The sequence below is a fragment of the Delphinus delphis genome, chromosome 6, assembly GCF_949987515.2.
Source record: "Delphinus delphis chromosome 6, mDelDel1.2, whole genome shotgun sequence".
Taxonomy (NCBI): domain Eukaryota; kingdom Metazoa; phylum Chordata; class Mammalia; order Artiodactyla; family Delphinidae; genus Delphinus; species Delphinus delphis.
Window position 1 is genome coordinate 10,650,057 of NC_082688.1, and position 18,484 is coordinate 10,668,540.

General features: G+C 39.6%; 1 protein-coding gene and 1 long non-coding RNA gene across 3 annotated transcripts in view; one reads left to right on the top strand and one right to left on the bottom strand.

The window, feature by feature from the left end:
- LOC132427077 (uncharacterized) overlaps positions 1–6,658 on the bottom strand; it is a 50,929-nt gene extending 44,271 nt beyond the window's left edge. The window contains exon 1 of the long non-coding RNA XR_009519800.1: positions 6,134–6,658. This is a non-coding gene — a long non-coding RNA (uncharacterized lncRNA). The remainder of the gene's footprint in view (positions 1–6,133) is intronic.
- Positions 1–18,484, top strand: part of NR6A1 (nuclear receptor subfamily 6 group A member 1) — a 201,312-nt gene that overhangs the window by 79,963 nt on the left and 102,865 nt on the right. The window lies entirely within an intron of this gene.

Genomic DNA, 18,484 nt, shown 5'->3' on the forward strand with positions numbered 1-18,484 from the left:
TGATGTTTGGGTTCCACATAAGTTAAGCAAAAAAACCCTTTTTGACCATATTTCCACATGCAATTCTCTACTTAAACATAAGAAAAACATTCCGTTTTTAAAACCAATTGTGACGGGTGATGAAAAGCGGATAGTGTACAATAATGTGGAACAGAAGAGATTGTGGGGCAAGCGAAATGAACCACCACCAACCACACCAAAGGCTGGTCTTCATCCAAAGAAGGTGACGTTGTGTATATGGTGAGATTGGAAGGGAGTCCTCTATTATGAGCTCCTTCTGGAAAGCCAAACGATGAATTCCAACAAGTACTGCTCCCAATGAGACCAACTGAAAGCAGCACCCGACGAAGGGCATCTGGAATTAGTCAACAGAAAACATATAATCTTCCATCAGGATAACGCAAGACCGCATGTTTCTTTGATGACCAGGCAAAAACTGTTACAGCTGGCCGGGAAGTTCTGATTCATTCGCCATATTCACCAGACGTTGCACCTTCGGATTTCCATTTACTTTGGTCTTTACAAAATTCTCTCTCTCTTTTTTTTTAATTTTTACATTTGTTGTTTTTTAAAATATTTATTTATTTGGTTGCGCCGGGTCTTAGTTGCGGCAGGCGGGCTCATTAGTTGTGGCTTGCCAGCTCCTTAGTTGAGGCGTGTGAGCTCTTCGTTGTGGCATGCATGTGGGATCTAGTTCCCCGACCAGGGATTGAACTCGGGCCCCTGCATTGGGAGTGCGGAGACTTAACCACTACCAGGGAAATACCACAAAATTCTCTTAATGGAAAAAATTTCAATTCCGTGGAAGACTCTAAAAGGCACCTGGAACAGTTCTTTGCTCAAAAAGATTAAAAAGTTTTGGGAAGATGGAATTACAAAGTTGCCTGAAAAATGGCAGAAGGTAGTGGAACAAAACGGTGAATACGTTGTTCAATAAAGTTCTTGGTGAAAATGAAAAATGTGTCTTTTATTTTTATTTAAAAACTGAAGGAACTTTTTGGCCAACCCAGTATTTTGTTTCCATAATGGCTTGAAATCCATTAAGGTCTTGTAGTTTACCATCTCTCTTTGCTTGAATCAAACGGAGCTGAGGGTGTACCTTCTTTCGTATTCTTATGAACTATGTTAGTTCAGCTTCGAAGGATGGCACGGCAGTTTCTCCAAATCATTTGGTCCATTCTCAAAGTTTCTGAACTCAGATCCCTACCATTTTTTAAATGAGATGGCCTCTAGCCATGGTTATCTCAGTTAATAGCTTATCAGCTCCAAGAGGGCAGCTTCTGTATCTATTTTGTTCATCATTCAACCTGGGTCTAGCACTGTGCTTGATAAATATTTGAATACCCTCTTGCAAATCGAAATTGCTGTCTGTCATTTAGCCTCCAGTATAGATATGTTTTTTGGATCACCACTGGTAACACTTGGAAGTGACTTTGTTAAAAATCGCCTAGCTAGATAGTGGCAGAGCTAAAATTTCATGTCATATCTAATCCAGCCAGTTTCTGGGATTATGAACCTACCTTTTCAGATTTTACACTGTACCACATTATCTCCCCTATAATGTTGTTCTGCTGTTTGCTTTGGAAAATCTCTTGCCTTTCGTACTCTGAAGAGATTTTGTGGCACGTTCAACATTTTTCAGTTATTTGGCATCATCATTAAGAAACACCTACTTTTTCTAGTTTCTGCTAGATTACTTTCAACTTTAAAATGAGTCTACAGATGTAGTGCAGGTCTTGCCTAGGAATTCCTTCTATGGCTTTGGTTTTATTTTATTTAAAAAATTTTTTATTGGAGTATAGTTGATTTACAATGTTGTGTTAGTTTCAAGTGTATGGCTTTGATTTTAAAAGACATGAATTTTCTTTCCCATACCTGCAGGAGGCTATTTTAATTTCTTAGTCATAGGCAATATTAGAATTTTCATGTTTCTGTTTTAATCACCAAGAAGAATTAGTAGAAAGCTTATTCCAAAAAAGTCTCCAGGAAATATTATTTCTTAATTTAAGAAAAGGATTCTTATATATGTAATAGCATTAAATTAGTATCAGTATTAAATACACCTCATGATATTAAAATCTGATATTCCACCTCACTTTTCAAATGATAATTTTCCTGTATTCATTCAATCAGTTCATCTACTATTTCTAAGACTTTGTGAGATTCTTTGTGCAGTGTTGACAGCTTTCATCTTCATGTTTGTTTTAATTAAAATTTAAACAGAGAATGGCCTGTACTATAAAGCAGCCTGGAACCCTTCTATTTCCATTCTCTGTGTTTGGGAAGAGTCTCAGACAATGAATTGAACCTCAAGCCCTTAACTGTGTTTTTACAGAATCGACATTTCCAGGGTGTTTTCCAATGTGCCAGGAGCAGTTCAAGATCTTTTATATATATGATCCTTGAACCTTAAAACGACTGTCAGGAAGGCATTAATATTCGTGGTTTATACATGAGAAGTCTGAGACAAAGAGAGGAAGTGACTTATTCAGGATCACATAGTAAATAAGTGGCAGAACCAGGATTCCAACCCATGTGCACTTGACCCTAAGACCCAGTTTCTTGCATCTAGCAGGCATAGGATGGGTTGAGAATGCATCCAAATTGAAGGACCTCATATTCATGTTTATCATGTCTGATTATTTGATGGTAGATTTGGAGGTTAAGACATGTAGTCATAACACTAAATGCCATTCTGGAACATTTTAATTACTCTGGCCACTGCTACCTGTCTGCTGCTACCGTCTTAATATTCTTCATAACCTTTATTATAGACCAAGGAAAAAAATGAAACCTTTGTTTTCAAAATGCTTCTTTAGACATCTCTCAAGTATCATAGTGCTAGCTACCTTGTCTTGTCGTATTTTTTGCTTAGAGATCACTTTCTTTCATGTCTAGCTGGATGTGCAGTTGAAAACAGGTGTTCTGGATATAAATATGGTCTAGATCAATACTGTCCAATAGAACTTCCTGCAGTTGGAAATGTCCAGTTTCTGCATTGTCCAGTATAATAGCCACTAGTTACGTGGGGCTGTTTAGTGCTTGAAATGTAGCTAGTGCAACTGTGGAACTGAATTTTAAATTTTATTTAATTTTGACTAAATTCAAATAAAAATAGCCACATGTGATTATAGCACAGTTTGAGGTAGTAATTGATTCTTGTGTTTGATGAGTAATGATAGAATTTGAGGAAATCCAATAATTAGTAGTTTAAAAGTTGCTGATTGGTTTTCCAGCAACATAAACTTTGGCATGTGTTTATCCTTAAAGGCATAGGACCAAATAGAATAGAACAGTTCATATTTCTAAAGCACTGTTTGATTATTCATGATCTCATTTGATGAGTATTTCAGGTATGATATCATTTTGGACTTGTGTTTGCTAATGGATCACAGTAGAACAAAACCATTTACAACTTTCTTGTGCAGGGGCTACTCCTGTTGAAATGGACACCATTCTGGCCCCTTGATGCTCAGGTTGAGGCTTGAGGGCCTGGACAGGAACCCATGAACTGTTTTCCACTGCTCATTGAGATTGGAGAATTATCCCTCTCCCCTCACCTAGAATGTCCATTAATTTCATTTTTTATATCTAAAGAGAGGGAAGTAGAGACAGTTTCTAAATTTAGCCAGGGAGCTATAATAATTTGATAACCAACAAAAGAAAATATAGTTTTCCTTTCTAATATTTCAAAATAAATCCTCAGGGCTTTGATTTTAGTTCTTTGTTTTGGAAAATACAACCCAGAACTCAGAAATGTTCTGTGTAAGATGAGTTTTTAAATTGATATATGTCTTCTGAAGAAACTTTTGATGGAATTAAATAGTAGATTTCATATGATATTTTGAAGAAAAATTCATTTCCCTGGAGTCTTGATAGATTTGGTTTCATTTTGATTGTCTGGCCTTATGAAATAATTTGTAAAATATATTAATTTTATTATGTGTTACTAAGTAGCATATTTTTCTCTGTCATTTTAGTTGTAAAATGCTCCTCTCCTTTCTATCAGAGCTCACAACTAATCGACTCTGGGTGCTTTTGATTTTTCTGACTATGCCAAGGCATTGAATGAAGTTCGCTGTAGTGAGAAAAGAGAGCACATGGAACTCGTGACTTTATGTACTCCAACAATAGAGCTTTTATGACATTGGAGGTGGTTAAAAACGCTAGAAGTAGCTCTTAAACATGGCATCGCTGTGTTGCCTTTTTTTTTTTTTTTTTTGTATTCTTAGAGCTGCCAGGAGTGCATCGGGCCTGTAATTTCCTGTTCTCTGAATCCCCCATCTTTTTGCAGCTCCAAGCTTTGTGTCCCACAGCCTGTGACTCTGTGCTAACAAATCGCTATTGTCCAGTGGGGCGAATGGTGGCTGGAACTAAAGAATTGCTGTCTGGTTTCTATTCAAATCCAGGTAGTGAGATATATGAATGGACTTTTCGAATCGTCATGTGAATAACGTCTGCTCGGCATGAAGGCTCAGAGCCACACTAGGAAAGATTAACTCCTGGGCTGACCACTAACATCTTTTGTAGTAGGAGGTAGAAACATTCCCAAGTATCATTTTATTCACACTTAATTTTCCATTTCATCTTCCAAAAGTAGAGTTAGCCGTTGAACTATTTGGCTACTTTTCTCTTAAGTTTAAGTGTTTCTGTTGATAATATGGAAGTTTGGGAAAATGCTAAGTTGTTTTTCTCTTAGAACACTTTTTTTCTGTCAAAAGTTTTCTACCTTACATTTATAATGGCATAAAGTTATCTTTATAGCATACATGCAAAAATGAGAGAGAGGGAGCTGCTTTTTCCAAGAAACCAACCCTTTAAAATACTTTCCAACCATTGAAGGGAAAAATCTCCTTTTTTTCAGAGCATTCTACTTATTTGCATTTTTTCCTCCCAAAGCACAAATTTATAAAGAGAAAATAGAAACAACTTCAAATGCGATGTATTAACCAAACAAACAAGCCTCCTTCAAATTAGGAACCAACTTAAGCATTTGTAAGTAGAGCAGAATCAGGATTTTAAAAATTAGATTTGGAAGCTTGACTATAATTCATAATTTCATTATCCTTGGAAAATTGTTATATTATCTTTCTCCTGTATGCCTGAAAAAATGTCCACAGGCTTAAAAAGGGCCATGCTTTTTACATTCCTTCCATATTGCAGGTACTGTGCAACGGGAGAGCCTTTTATGTTTCTTTTTGTCTTAAACTCAGACAGCTTTGTAAGCAGTAGTGTGTAGATTACAAGAGTTAGACAAAAGCAGGCGCGACTGAGAAGAGTTGAGGGGGGGGAGAGCTTGGGGCACTTCCTGTCACTCAACACATTCCAGATCACTAAAAAATTTCCACACCCTCTGCATTCCCTCTTGCCCACCCCAGATCCCAGTATTTTCTGATTACATATGTTGTGATATTTATCACACTCCTCGCTATCACTGGGCTCTGGCAAGACTGCTTCAGAGGAGATGCATTCCTTTAGATTGCACAAAGCATAGCTGGGAAAATGGCTGGCAGTTTCAGAATCTAGTCACGATCGCACGCATGAGCACCTCACACATCCATGCCCCTTTCCCCCCTCTCCCGCCCCTGCAGCTGGCTGACCTGTCTCACCCACTGCTGGCCTATGGAACGGCCAGGACTGTCTGGTTTTGGCTCATGCCTTTGTCCATGTCTGGCTTAGTTCCTCTCTGTCTACGCTTGCCTCTACCCCCACCGCCCCAGGCAGCACAAGTGTTTGGCTACACAAAACTACAGATAGAAAAAAGGTGGTAAAAACTTCAAACTTTGCTAGATTCTCCAACAGTTTATTCTTTTGTTTATTCACTTTCTCTCTTCTTTAATACTTCGTTTTAAGAAAACAAATACAAAATTAATTATCTAAAGGCAAAGAATGCAAAGCAACCTTTGTGTTCCTTATAATAACTGACTTCATAACTCTCTCCAGCTGCGTTATGGGGTGTGTATAAAAAGCTTCTGTTCTGAGAACAAAGGAGCACGTGCAGAAATGAGACTAAAAAATCCACTGACAGTATTTCACCACACAAATTACTTAAAAGATTTTAGTCAAGCCTCTCAACAGATTCAATGTTAAAATGGTTTTTAGTTTAAAAAAAAAAAAAATTGAAAGTGCTTACCCAGTAAAAGAACCGAAGTAGTCCTGAACTGTTACGTAAGACTTTTTACAGTTGGATCTTTGTCAAAAGGGGGTGGGGGTGATGGGAGAAAGCAGCAACAACAATCAAAAAAGTTCGAGCTGCTGTGGCTTAGAGGACAACTTCTCTGTTTCCAGATAGGATTCTTGCTGTAGAAATGGAACTCCCAGCCAGCACAGCATCCTGTCCCGGTAGAGAAATGAGTTTGTCAGTAAAAAAAAAAATTAGATACTGGAACCCAGACTAGATGAGGTACTGAACCGCGCCAGATTTCCTTGCAGCCCTGTCTGCTCAGCTCGCATTGAACTATATATGACCCAGATGATGGACAGAAGCACATTCAGTCATGTGCACACTGGAAGAAAGCGGATTTGCTGGTCCCTGGCAGTGCAGGGGTTTGTCTTCTGATTGGGCTGTGCCCTGATCAGTGAAATGTGAAGCCCTCACCATTCAGAGGCCGTAATTCAGGACTGGCAGTTTGAGTGTCTGGCTGCCTCTAGTCACTGAGAGAGACTTTGAAGGTGTTGCTTTTGTTTGGTGGCATTACCCACTCAGAGGTTACTTACACCTATGTACTAGCATTAGGAACAATGCTAGCCTTCCTGAAATGCAAGAAGGAAGCCGACTTTTCCTGAATTCTGTCATCTTATTGTTGATGAACTTTGCTCTAACTTAACCCAATTATTTGATTTGAGAATTTTTGTGACCTTAACCAAGGTCCATGTCCAGACCACACCCTGGCCGTGATTTTATGGGTTTGATAAGGTAAAAATAAAGGTGACATTTGACTTTGAAGCTTCCTAGATGATACAAATTGCTCTTAATGAAAATTGGATGGATGGACAGCAGAGAAGTTAACTTTTGGATTTTGGAGTCTTTGAATGTCCTAGGAAGAAACTTTATCTCTTATCGCCTTTGTGAAGCCGTCACTCTTATCCTAGTCCTTAGTCACATAGGGGACTGCTGGGACGAAGCTACCAAAGTATAGGATCCCACTGAACTGTGACATAGGCTTTATGCAAGATAGGCACAGTCTACTCTCTCTAGTCTGTCTGAACTAGGGTCCTTGGGATTATTTCCTGTCTTTCTGGGCCACTAGGAAATGAGGCCATTATTTGGACTGTCGGTTGTGACATTTTTGTTTAGTATATGAAAGTTGCTTTGTTTAATGCAAATTAACACTATTTTTTAAAAATTTGAAGCAATAAAGGAATTAGCTTATATAATCCTAAACTGGTGTTTAGACATATAAATACTGTTTTATTTTCTGCCTCTCTTACACTTGTGGAAATAAATCCATGGTCAGTGTATAGCGTCTGTCTGTTTTGCTGTAAATTCTGGGTTTGGATGTTTAAGTATTTGTAATTTCTTAGATGTTACACAGCATCCTATATATGGGGACTGCCCAGGAATTTTTCTCTTGTCTTAACCTGGAGAAGCTGGGTTGATATGCTATGGGATATAACAATGATCAAAGTCAGAAAAGAAGGGATGCACACCCTCTCTTTCTGTAAACTACAGAACAATCATTCCTTTTTTTCTTTAAGTTGTGGTAAAATATACGTACAGTAAAATTTACCATTTTAACGTCTGTAGTCTGTAACATTAGGTACATTCACATTGTTGTATCATCATCCCCACCACCTATCTCCAGAATATTTTTATTTCCCCAAACTGAAACTCTGTACCTAACATTAACTTCTTATTCCTTCCTCCCCCAGCCCCTGGCAACCACCATTCTTTCTGTCTCTATGAATTTGACTGTTCAAGATACCTCATAAAAGTAGAATCATACAGTACTTGTCTTTTTGTGACTGGGTTACTTCACTTAGCTTAATGTCCTCTAGGGTCATTCATGTTGTAGCATGTGTCAAAATTTCCTTCCTTTTTAGGTTGAATAATATTCCGTTCCGTTGTACGTATAGACCGCATTTTGTTTATCCTTTCATCTGTCGATGGACACTTAGTTGCTCCCACCTTTTGGCTCTTAAGACAATTATTCTTGACCATTCTTCTTGTAATCTTGTGAGGGCTTCTTTACAGAGCTGTCTGACCCATCTTAAAAGCTATTCCATTTTATCAGTTAGAAGGGTTTTGGTATGCCTTTTTACTTTAGAGATTAACTAGGCCCTAATATCAGATTTGCTAGAGAAGGGCAGATTCTTTTCAGCCTTCTTGGATGAGACTTAAAACATAATTCTCTCTATTTATTTTTTATGGGTTTATCTTTTCCTATTACACTGTGAGCTCTTCCTGGGCAGGGACTGTAGTAAATTCCTTCTGAATTGTGCCTGTGCCTCTTGTTTAGGAAGTAGACATCAATAAAAATTAGTTGGAAAAAAATGTGAATTAATGAATAATAATAGAATAATAGCTAATTTTGTTGGATTTTTATTATAGGCAAGACACTGTGACAGATGTTTTATTTACATTATTTAACTTTCAAAACAGCTCTGAGATAAGTATTGTTATCTTCATTTAATAGATAACTTGTTCAGGACCTCATAGCATGTAAAAGATAAAACTGAGATTTGAACCCTTGTCTCTTTTGGCTCCAGAGCCATTATGCAAACTCCATAGTGAGGTGATGATCAGTGGGTTTGGAAGCAGGAGATTAAGGCTAAGCACTGATTCCAAATCAGATATTCTTTCATTAGGCATCAGGAGCTAGAGCCCTGTGATAGAGATGGTTCATGAGTGGATACTCAGAGGAAAGCTTTGCACATTATAGATCTTTAGCTGAACAACCCCTTGTTGAACTCAGTTCACAGATATTCCTGTGTATGTAAATTCTCTTAGGTTATTTCGAAAGTGCAGTTAAGTGAATGCACTAGAACAAATGAATCGATGTTGCTCATACATATATGAATGATACTGTTCTAGGTGCTAGGGTGAGTCAAGAATAAACCAGAACAGATTCTTATGGATCTTGCATGCTAGTGAGGAGACAGAAAAATAAGTTTACAAAGTAATATAACGTAAAACAGGAAACCATGCTATGAGGAAAATAAAATAGGGTAATGTGATGACGGACAATGCCTTGGGGGTAGATTTGGATGAGGGACTCCTTAAATGAGGAAATACCCAGGAATGCTTCTCTGAGGAAGTAAAATATACAAGCTGAGAGCCAAACGATGACAAGAAGAATCCTAGAGGATAAAGAGCTAAAAGAAGTGTGATCTGAGCAATGAGAACGAGATGTAAGAGCTCTAAGATAGGATTGAGTTTGGTGTGTTTGAGGAGCAGAAAGAGTAGCATGGCTAAAGTGGAGTGAATGCAGGTAGGAGATAATGTTGGAGAGGTAGGGTGGGATCCTATCATGTAGGGCCTTGTGAGCTGTGATAAGAAATTTAGATTTTTCCCCAAAGGTAGGAGATTGGAAGGTTTTAAGCATAAGAGTCCTCCTGACACTACCTTTTTTTTTTTTTTTAAATTAAATTAATTTATTTTGGGCTGCTCTGGGAGGCATGCAGGATCTTAGTTCCCGTGCCCCCTGCAGCGGAAGCACAGAGTCCTAACCACTGGACTCCTAGTGAATTCCCCTGACACTACCTTTAACTGGAGTCCTTCCCAAGCTGGAGACTTTGCCAAGGCTTTCGCATGTTAGTGGCCAGCTCTAGATGTCCTAGCAGAATGATACTTCTTTTACAAGAATGCTGGGGCAACCATTGGTTTCATTGCTCTTTCCACATCAAAGAGGGCTCGTTCAACAGGAGTCTTGTTGTTTTCACAACATCACTGTTGTGTGGATAGGGTTTTGTATGCTGGTTTTCTGTATTAATTTAGGCTAAAATTCAGTTCTTAATTAGACCTGATCTTTCTGTGTCAGTACTTTGAAGGACGTGTTCTTGGCAGTTGATGATGGCTGTTTCATTTATATGATATACTTAAGGGCATACTGATGGGAATCTGAAATTGACAAGTAAAGAGGAACTTTCCCAGTATTATTTTTATTTTTTGGCCGTGTCGGGTCTTAGTTGCGGCATGCACGGTATTTGTTGAGGTGCGTGGGCTCTTCACTGTGGCATGTGGGCTTCCTTCTATTTTCTCTCTCTAGTTGACGCCTGCCAGCTCAGTAGTTGTGGCCCACAGGCTTAGCTACCCTGTGGCATGTGGGATCTTAGTTCCCCAACCAGGGATTGAACCCACCTCCCCTGCGTTGGAAGGCGGATTCTTTACCACTGGACCACCAGGGAAGTCCGTTTGCCAGTATTCTTTTTTTTTTTTTTAAGATTATTTATGTATGTATGTATGTATGGCTGCGTCAGGTCTTAGTTGTGGCATGTGGGATCTTCGTTGAGGCATGCGAGATCTTCCGTTGGCAGTGTGCAGGCTCTTCTTTGTGGCGCACGGGCTTCTCTCTAGTTGTGGTATGCAGGTTTTCTCTTATCTAGTTGTGGTGCGCAGGCTCCAGGGTGCGTGGACTCTGTAGTTTGCGGTATTCAGGCTCTCTAGTTGAGGCGCACGAGCTCAGTAGTTGTGGCCTGCAGGCTTAGTTGCCCTGCGGCATGTGGGATCTTAGTTCCCTGACCAGGGATCAAACCCACGCCCCCTGCATTGTAAGGCGGATTCTTTACCACTGGACCACCAGGAAAGTCCCCCCTTCCCAGTATTCTTAAGTAAGGTTGTATTCAGGTATTCTGACTCTAGTAGGGTTAATTGCTAACATTTTTCCCATATTATTTGATTTTTTCAAATACTGTGAAAAATACCGAACATAACATTACACACCTGATAGTTTCATTTTATAGGTCAGTTGTGTTCAAATGGTTTTGACCATTATTCTCTGTAAGAAAGGTATTTTATATTGTAATCCGTTATACACGTACTTGTATCTATGTATCAATATCGATATCTGAAACCATATTTTCATGGTATATAGTACTTGTCCTTATTACATGTAGTCATCTACATTTTTTTTTTTTACTTAAAAATATTATTTACAAGCCACTAAATTGATTTTAAAACCCACTGAAGGGACAATCTGAACTTTGAAAAAACATAGGGGAGAAATCTGAGGCTCGGAGAGGTTATGACTTGTCATTTGTCACATAGCAAGGAAGTAGCAGAGCTGGGACTTAAACCATTGCTAATGATTCCAAAGCCCTTCCTTGTTACCACATTGTATAGCTTTTCTAGTGATTATAACCTTCAGTGAAACTGAACAAAAATGAAAACACCAAAAATGACCTTTAATAATGATTATATAAAATGTAAATTTTCAAAGCAGAGGCTGTAGGATGGGACAGAAATATTCTTCCCCTGATGATGTCCTCTGCCTTTTTCAAAGAGCTGTTGGCCACTTGGCGTTGTCTTCCATATCTTGGACAGCATGCAGTTGATATTACTCATTACTTGTACTGCGAACCAGCAGTTTCCCAAAGCACTTGTATCTCGTTACTCAGCCTACCCCTGAGCTAATCTTGGCTTCTTAAAATAATAGCTGTGTGATACCTAGCTGATGAGAGTGAGAATGTGGCCTCTCAAAAGCGAGCTGTTGCAGTGTAACTTGGAGTCAGTGCTCAGATACAAGACAGGAAATATATCTAGCATCTGAGTCCAGCCCTGCCGTTTTCTGACCTGGTTACGGTACTGGTTGAGTTAATTTTGCTGAAAGGAGAAACCATGTCCTCCTCTCCTGCTGGAGGATAAGGCTGTATCAAAGGGAAAGGGTAGGGAATTAATGCCTGTTGTTTACTATGAGCTAGCCATGCACTGTACTCTAGGCCAGGGGTCCCTAACCCTCGGTCCACGGCCCATTAGGAACCAGGCTGCACAGCAGGAGGTGAGTGGCGGGCAAGCAAGCAAAGCTTCATCTGCCGCTGCCCATCACTCCCCATTGGTCGCATTACCGCCTGAACCATTTCCTCACCCACACCCCCACCCCGGTCCGTGGAATAATTGTCTTCCAGGAAACTGGTCCCTGGTGCCAAAAAGGTTGGGGACTGCTGCTCTACCCACCCCACCCCCGCCTTTTAATCTAATTTAATTTAATTTATTTTTTGGCTGTGTTGAGTCTTTGTTGCTGCATGCAGGCTTTTCTTCAGTTACAGCAGCAGGGGCCGCTGTTGTTGCAGTGCGTAGGCCTCTTATTGCGGTGGCTTCTCTTGTTGCGGAGCATGGGCTCTAGGCATGTGGGCTTCAGTAGTTGTGGCACATGGGCTTCAGTAGTTGTGGTGCTCGGGCTCTAGAGCACAGGCTCAGTAGTTGTGGCACATGGGCTTCAGTAGTTGTGGTGCTCGGGCTCTAGAGCGCAGGCTCGGTAGTTGTGGTGCATGGGCTTAGTTGCTCCGCGACATGTGGGATCTTCCTGGACCAGGGCTCGAACCCCTGTACCCTGCATTGGCAGGCAGACTCTTAACCACTGTGCCACCAGGGAAGCCCTCTAGGCCCTTTTGACATAGGTTTTAGTTTAATTCTCATGACAGTTCTGTGAGGGGAAAGTTATTATCCCTATTGTTTTCATTTATTATTTTTATTTCTTAAAATTAGGATACAGAACAATCAGGACACAGAACAGTTACAGTGCCCCCAAAAACTATTTTGTGTATTATCCTTATTTTACAGAAAAGAAACATTGAGGCTCAGACAAAAGAAATGATTCTTAAACAATCACAAAGTCAGGTAGTGGCTGAGGTTGGGATAGAAGCTACACTATACCTACCTTTAAAAATTGTACCTTCACCTCAGAGCTGAATTGGAGCTCTAAGTTAATGAGACTGTGTAGAAGGGGACATTCCTAGGCTTTAAGAATAAAGGGTTATGTCAGAGGATTGAAACCTTTGAAAACCCAACACTGTGGAAATAGAGCTGCTTTCTTATTCCTGTGTAGTGTGGGGTTTGTTTAGGATACCTCCGACACTTGTTTTTGTTTTTTTTTTTTTTTTGGCTGCGTTGGGTCTTCGTTGCTGTTCGTGGGCTTTCTCTAGTTGCGGTGAGTGGGAGCTCCTCTTCGTGGCAGTGCACAGGCTTCTCGTTGCAGTGGCTTCTCTTGTTGCAGAGCACAGGCTCTAGGTGTGCGGGCTTCAGTAATTGCAGCACTCGGGCTAGTTGCAGCACGTGGGGTCAGTAGTTGTGGCTCAAGGGCTCTGGAGCGCAGGCTTAGTAGCAGTGGCACACGGGCTTAGTTGCTCCGCGGCATGTGGGATCCTCCCGGCGCAGGGATCAAACCCATGTCTCCTGCATTGGCAGGCAGATTCTCAGCCACTGCACCACAGGGGAAGTCCCACCTCCAACACTTTTTTAATCAGTACAGATTTATGTTTTTAATCTTTATGCAGTTGCTTTTCAGTGAAAAACAGGAGTTTAATCTTCTGCTAGCTTCCTTTCTTAACCTGCTGGGTTTTGTTTTTGTTTTTCCTTTTTTTCTTCTGCCATGACATAGACATAGGTTTTTTTCTCTTTTGAGCTTGAACTGGGTTGGCTCTCCAAAGCTTCTGGACCTCCTTGTTTCTTGGGTAGGCAAAACTAGTCAGGTGCCCCAGCGTCTGCTAGGGAAAAGGGTAAAATCACGTGGGTAGGATTGGGTCGAAGGCATGGGTCATAAAACATTACTCCTGTGGCTGCCAAGAAAATGCTCATTTTTTTGTGAAGAGACTGGTCCAATGTTAGTCATTTGATTATATAATTAAAGCAGGGATTTTGGATAATTTCTTTAGATACATGATAAGGCCTACATTTTCTCCCCCATTTTGTCTTCTCATGGATCACATCAAGGGTAAAGATGGGACTTTGCAAAACTGTTATGCAAAACTGTTACTTTGAATTCTTAATAACATCCTTACTAAGTTGGCATTGTCATTTCCTCCTTTATACAAATGAGGAAAACTGAGGTACAGAGAGGTTAAGTACTAGCTTCTTCAAGATTCCTAAGACAGAGCCAGTAATCTAACTCAGGTTTTTTGTGGGGTTTTGTTTTGTTTTGTTTTTGGTGTGTATGGATTTTGTTTTTGTTTTGGTGTGGCTCCAAAGCTGTCTCTTTGTATTACCTATTTGCTGTCTTCACTAACGCACTTCCAGTGCCTCTCAAGGGCATTGCCAGTGTTCAGAGAATGGTGGTGGTGTTTATACCCCTTTTTTCCCTTTAAAGTATCAAATCATTCTTGAGCATTTTAACTTAAAAAAGAGATTCAGTTCAGAGTTGTGTTATGGTGACTTCAACATCATTTAAAAATTCAGGGCATCAAAATCTTCAGGAGCTGATTGTAACATTGAGGAACTTAGGGCTGTTGAGATTTGGAATATCCACTGATCCAGAGCCACATGGTTACTGGGCTGAAGGTGATAGGGCAAAAAGGTACTTGGCTATGGGCTGAGCCCACGTGGGGTCAGACTGTGTCACAGGAAGAAGCCAGAGCTGAATTCCAAGTCACAGAGGGCTGAATCTAGACAGGTACCAGCACTCCCAAGGGATATGGTTCAGATGCAGGCCATTGGTGGCCAGTGTTTTGGCCTGACTTACCATTTGTAATTACTACTAGGCCTCTCCAAGCAGGTTTATTAACTTTTATTATTATTTTTTAAATAGTTATTTATTTATTTGGCTGCGCTGGGTCTTAGTTGTGGCATGTGGGATCTAGTTCCCTGACCAGGGATTGAACCCAGGCCCCCTGCATTGGGAACGCAGTCTTAGCCACTGGACCACCAGGGAAGTCCCTATTAACCTTTTAAATATGTAGAGAGGTCATGTTCAGGAGATACCTGCCACTGAAATTACACACTTTCTAGAAGTTTACATGGTCACCATTCCCATTAGAGTCATAAGTGCCCACTGACAAAACATGGCAGGGATTAATTCACTTAAGCAGTTTTAAGGGAGCCTTTTTTAACTTCAAAAATTGTGAATATATGGTTTTCTTCTTTGTAAAAATTGTACCGCCGTTTTTTCTCCAGGCTTCTAAAGGCAATAGCTATTAATACTTGAAAAGTTAGAAAATTAGTGTTTTTTCTTTCATATGTATTTTATTTAACTAATAAACTTTATTTTTGGAGCAGCTTTAGGTTTACCCCCAAATTGAGTGGAAAGTACAGAGAGTTCCAATATACTCCCTGTTCCCAACGTGCATGACGCCCGACCAACTATCAACATCCATTACCAGAGTGATGCATTTGTTACAGTTGATAAACCTACACTGACACATCATTGTCACCCAAAATCCATAGTTTCTATTTTTTTTATTTATTTATTTATTTATTTATTTATTTATTTATTTATTTATAAAATGACCATTGCTGGTTTCAGCCACTGCTCTTTTAAAAAATATATTTATTTATTTATTCATGCATGCATGCATACATTCATGAATGTATGTAGCACCGGGGGGTCTTTGTTGCGGCGCGCAGGATCTCTGTTGCAGCGCACAGGATCTCCGTTGCAGCCTTTGGACTCTTGGTTGCGGCATGTGGACTTCTTAGTTGTAGCATGCGGACTCTTAGTTGCGGCATGCATGTGGGATCTAGTTCCCCGACCAGGGATCTAACCCAGGCCCTCTGCATTGGGAGTGCGGAGTCTTACCCACTGGACCACCAGGGAAGTCCTCATAGTTTAGATTTCACTCTTGGTATTGTACCTTCTGTGGATTTTGACAAATAGGTAATGATGTGTATTACCATTGCAGTATGTTACAGAATAGTTTCACTGCCCTAAAAATTCTCTGTGCTCTGCCTATTCATCCCTCTCTCCCTCCTTCCTAACCACTGGCAACTACTAATCTTTTTGCTGTCTCCATAGTTTTGCCTTTTCCAGATGTTATACAGTTGGAATCATATAGTATGTGGCCTTTTTAGAGTGGCTTCTTTCACTTAGTAATATGCATTTAAGTTTCCTCCATGTCTTTTCATAGCTTGATAGCTCATTTCTTTTTAGCACTGAATAACAATTCCTTTGTCTGGATGTACCACAGTTTATCCACTCACCTACCAAAGCGCATCTTAGCCACTTTCAAGTTTTGGTAGTTATGAGCTGCTATATATAAACATCTGTATGTAAATTTTTGTGTGGACATAAGTTTTCAGTTCATTTGGGTAAATACCAAGGGTGGTTACTGGATCATATGGTATGAGTATGTTTAGTTTGTATGCAACTGCCAAACTGTCTTCCAAGGTAGCATTTCTACCAGCAAGGAATGAGAATTCCGGTTGCTCTACATCATCCTCCCCAGCATATGATATTGTCTCTCTCTCTCTCTCTTTTTTTGGTGTGGGAGTCATTCTAACAGGTGTGTAGTGATATCTTGTCATATTAACTTGCACTCCCCTAATGACAGATGATGTTGAACATCTTATGCTTGCTTGCCATCTCTGTATCTTCTTTGGTGAGGTGTCTAGTAAGGCTTCTCACCTATTTTTTAATTTGGTTGTTCATTTTCTTATTGTTGAGGGTTTTTTCTTATTGTGGAGTTTTAAGAGTTTTCTTTTATAATTTTGGATAGCAGTCCTTTGTCAGATGTATCTTTTTTTTTTTTTTTTTTTTTTTGGCGGTACGTGGGCCTCTCACTGTTGTGGCCTCTCCTGTTGCGGAGCACAGGCTCCGGATGCACAGGCTAAGCGGCCATGGCTCACGGGCCCAGCCGCTCCACGGCATGTGGGATCTTCCCAGACTGGGGCACGAACCCGTGTCCCCTGCATCGGCAGGCGGACTCTCAACCACTGCGCCACCAGGGAAGCCCTCAGATGTGTCTTTTACCAATATTTTCTCGTAGTCTGGTCATCTCATTCTAATGACATTGTCTTTAGCAGACCAGAAATTTTTCATTTTAATGAAGTCTAGCTTACTAATTATTTCTTTCATGGGTCATGCTTTTGGTGTTGTACCCAACAATTCATTGCCATGCACAAGGTCATCTAGGTTTTCTCCTGTGTTATCTTCTAGGAGTCTCATAGTTTTGTGTTTTTCGTTTAGGCCTGTGATCCATTTTGAGTTAATTTTTGTTAAGGGTGTAAGGTCTGTGTGTAGATTGATTTTTTTTTTTTTTTAATATATGTAGATATCCAGTTGTTCCAGCACCATTTCTTGAAGGCTAACTTGGCTACATTTTATTGCCTCTACTCCTTTGTCAAAGATCATTTGGTTGTATTTATGTGGGTCCATTTCTAGGCTCTCTATTCTGTTCCATTGATCTATTTGTTTTTTCCCCAGTACCACACTGTCTTGATTACTGTGACTTCATAATAATCCTTGAAGTCAGATAGTGTCAGTTCTTCAGCTTTGTTCTTCTATTTCAATATTGTATTGGCCATTCTGGGTCTTTTGTCTCTGCATATAAACTTTAGAATCAGTTTGTTGATATCTACAAAATAAGTTGCTGGGATTTTGATTGAGATTGCATTGAATCTGTAAATCAAGGTGGGAGGAACTGGTATCTGGTGATATTGACTTTTCCTATCTATGAATATGTAATATCTCTCTAGTACTTTTTTGACATTTTTTTCATCAGGATTTTGTAGTTTTCCTCATATAGATCTTGTACATATTTTGTTAGTTTTATACCTAAGTATTTCATTTTGGGAGGGTTGTGCTATTATAAATGGTAATGTATTTTTAATTTCAAATTCCATTTGTTCATTACTTGTATATAGGAAAGTGACTGACTTTTGTTTATTAGCCTTGTATCCTGAAACCTTATTATCACTGCTTATTAGTTCCAGGAGTTTTTTGTTGATTCTTTAGGATTTTCTACATAGACGATGTGAACAAAGACAGTTTTATTTCTTCCTTCCTAATCTGTATACCTTTTATTTCCTTTTTGCTGTCTTATCACAATAGCTGGGACTTCCAGTGTGATGTTGAAAAGCAGTAGTGAGAGGGGCATCCTTGCATTGTTCCTGATCTTAGCAGGAAGGCTTTGAGTTTCTTATCATTAAGTTTGGTGTTAGCTGTAGGTTTTTTGCAGATGTTCATTATCACATTAAGGAAGTTCCCTTCTATTCCTAGTTTCCTGAGAGTTTTTATTGGGAATGGGTGTTGGATTTTGTCAAATGCTTTTTTCTGCATCTTTTGATATGATCAAGTGTTTTTTTTCTTTAGCATGTTGATTCGATGGATTATATTAATAATTTTCAAATGACAAACCAGCCTTGCATACCTGGAATAAATCCCATTTGGTTATGATGTATATTTCTGTTTACATTGTTGGATTCCATTTGCTAGTATTTTGTTGAGGATTTTTAAATCCGTATTAATGAGAGAAATTGGTTTGTAATTTTCTTACAAGGTCTTGGAATGCTGACCTCACATAATAAGTTAAGAAATATCCCTTCTGCTTCTGTATTCTGGAAGAGATTATAGAAAATTGGTATAATTTTGTTCTTACGTGTTCTGTAGAATTCACCAGT